At 34.5% G+C, this 3,357-nt stretch overlaps 1 non-coding gene across 1 annotated transcript; it reads right to left on the bottom strand.

Annotated features, from left to right (window-relative positions):
* Positions 1-2,189: 2,189 nt before the first annotated feature.
* On the bottom strand, positions 2,190-2,296 carry LOC139887139 (small nucleolar RNA R71). The gene has a single exon (XR_011772982.1). It is a non-coding gene; the product is annotated as a small nucleolar RNA R71 (small nucleolar RNA).
* Positions 2,297-3,357: the final 1,061 nt, after the last annotated feature.

Below are 3,357 nucleotides of genomic sequence, written 5' to 3' on the forward strand. Positions count from 1 at the left end.
ACTAAGTTCTAGTGATTACAAGTTTAAACCTTCGAATAAGATAGCTTTATATGTATGAATCGAATGATGTTATGAACATCATTACTACCTTAAGTTCCTTGGATGAACCTACTGGAAAAGAGAAAAATGGATCTAGCTTCAATGGATCCTTGGATGGCTCAAAGTTCTTGAAGCAAAATCATGACACGAAAACAAGTTCAAGTAAGATCATCACTTGAAATAAGATTGTTATAGTTATAGAAATTGAACCAAAGTTTGAATATGATTATTACCTTGTATTAGAATGATAACCTACTGTAAGAAACAAAGATTTCTTGAGGTTGGATGATCACCTTACAAGATTGGAAGTGAGCTAGCAAACTTGAAAGTATTCTTGATTTTATGAAACTAGAACTTTTGGAATTTATGAAGAACACTTAGAACTTGAAGATAGAACTTGAGAGAGTTCAATTAGATGAAGAAAATTGAAGAATGAAAGTGTTTGTAGGTGTTTTTGGTCGTTGGTGTATGGATTAGATATAAAGGATATGTAATTTTGTTTTCATGTAAATAAGTCATGAATGATTACTCATATTTTTGTAATCTTATGAGATATTTCATGCTAGTTGCCAAATGATGGTTCCCACATGTGTTAGGTGACTCACATGGGCTGCTAAGAGCTGATCATTGGAGTGTATATACCAATAGTACATACATCTAAAAGCTGTGTATTGTACGAGTACGAATACGGGTGCATACGAGTAGAATTGTTGATGAAACTGAACGAGAATGTAATTGTAAGCATTTTTGTTAAGTAGAAGTATTTTGATAAGTGTATTGAAGTCTTTCAAAAGTGTATAAATACATATTAAAACACTACATGTATATACATTTTAACTGAGTCGTTAAGTCATCGTTAGTCGTTACATGTAAGTGTTGTTTTGAAACCTTTAGGTTAACGATCTTGTTAAATGTTGTTAACCCAATGTTTATAATAACAAAAGAGATTTTAAATTATTATATTATCATGATATTATGATGTACGAATATCTCTTAATATGATATATATACATTAAATGTCGTTACAACGATAAACGTTACATATATGTCTCGTTTCAAAATCATTAAGTTAGTAGTCTTGTTTTTACATATGTAGTTCATTGTTAATATAATTAATGATATGTTTACTTATCATAATATCATGTTAACTATATATATAACCATATATATGTCATCATATAGTTTTTTACAAGTTTTAACGTTCGTGAATCACCGGTCAACTTGGGTGGCCAATTGTCTATATGAAACCTATTTCAATTAATCAAGTCTTAACAAGTTTGATTGCTTAACATGTTGGAAACATTTAATCATGTAAACATCAATCTCAATTAATATATATAAACATGGAAAAGTTCGGGTCACTACAAGCTCCCTGCTGCATCTTTTGGCTATTCGAAACGTGGGCAAAAGCAGAAAAGTCTATTAATTTGATAACTTATATAATTTTTTTATTTTTATAAATAATAGGATATTCAGTGAATGCACCGAGCAAAACGTTCACCACCTTTCATACGTTTACCACCTGTAACCCGATCAAGACATCTAGCCAAATTATCGCTGTTGATTTTTCTTTAGAATCACCATCTAGTCGAACAAGTACTCCAATTCAAATTTCCGATAATTCATTTTTTGAACCCGACTTCACAATTGAGAACCCGGAGGATATTCAAGGACAATTTCAAGATCGTGAACCACAAATCATTCCTCCTGAACCACAAACCGTTAAATCAGAATCCTCTAGTGATTTGTATTCAACAAATTCAATTATGGAAGTAACTGAACCTCTAAGTATGGAAGACCGAATGAGAGCCACACGCACTGGCCAAGGTCACGCCATTATTAAGCCAGACATTAATGCGCCAGATTATGAAATCAAAGGACAAATCCTACACATGGTAACTAATCAATGCCAATATAGTGGTACACCAAAAGAAGATCCAAACGAACATTTTCGAATCTTTAATAGGATCTGTACTCTATTCAAAATCAGAGAAGTTGAGGATGAAAAGATCTATCTCATGTTGTTTCCCTGGACTTTAAAGGGAGAAGCCAAAGATTGGTTAGAATCGTTATCTGAAGGAGCGATTGACATATGGGATGTTTTAGTTGAGAAATTTCTTAAAAGATTCTTTCCGGCATCTAAAGCCGTGAGACTTCAAGGAGAAATTGTTACGTTCGCGCAAAAGCCAAATGAAACATTATATGAGGCGTGGACAAGACTCGAAAAGTTGTTGAGAGGATGTCCTCAACATGGTTTAGACACTTATCAAATAGTACAAATATTCTACCAAGGTGTCGACGTCGCTACACGAAAAGACATCGACACAGCAGCTGGTGGTTCCATTATGAAGAAAACCGCAACTGAAGCTCACAAAATTATTGATAACACAGCCTCCCACTCACATGAGTGGCATCAGGAAAAAGATATTTTTCGTTCATCTAAAATGGCTAGAGCCGATTCTAGCCATGACTTTGATTCCGTTTCCGCAAAAATAGATGCTTTCGAGAGACGAATGGAAAAGATGACTAAAGATATTCACGCAATACGAATCAGTTGTGAGCAATGCGGTGGACCACACTTAACAAAAGATTGTCACATTGAACAAACGATGGAACAACGTGAGAATGTTTCCTACATGAACCAAAGGCCGAAAAATAATTATCAAAATAATTATCAACCGCCAAGGCCAAACTTTAATCGAAATCAAAACATTCTTTACAATCCAAATGGACCTAACAATAACTCGTATAACCAACAAGGTCCGAATAACCAACCAACTCAAAACAACACTTTCAATCAACAAAGACCTAGCTTGTATAAACCACCACAACAAACCGAAGAGAAAAAGCCAAATCTGGAAGAAATGATGGCAAAGCTAATGGAATCTCAAACACAATTTATTACATCTCAAACCCAAACGAATGAGAGGTTTGATCAGTCATTAAGAACTCAACAAGCTTCCATTTTGAATCTAAAAAAACACGTAGGTACTCTTGCTAGCATGATGAGTGAGAGGGAACAAGGAAATCTACCGAGTAATACTGAAGTAAATCCTCGGAATGAGAATGTTAATATGGTATCAACAAATTCTGAAAAACCATCATCAGAAGATTGGAAGGTTTTCGATGTGAGTAACAATGAAGAAGTTACAACGCCACCACCACCACCACCCGAGTATGTAAAGCCAGTGGTGGCACCATACAGAGCACCCATCGCATTTCCTTATTTACTTAGTGATTGTGTCATGTATGATGCACTAGCAGATTTAGGTGCAAGTGTGAGTGTTATGCCTCTTTCATTATATAAGAGATTAGGAG

Source organism: Rutidosis leptorrhynchoides, chromosome 1 (genome assembly GCF_046630445.1).
Source record: "Rutidosis leptorrhynchoides isolate AG116_Rl617_1_P2 chromosome 1, CSIRO_AGI_Rlap_v1, whole genome shotgun sequence".
NCBI classification, from domain to species: Eukaryota; Viridiplantae; Streptophyta; class Magnoliopsida; order Asterales; family Asteraceae; genus Rutidosis; species Rutidosis leptorrhynchoides.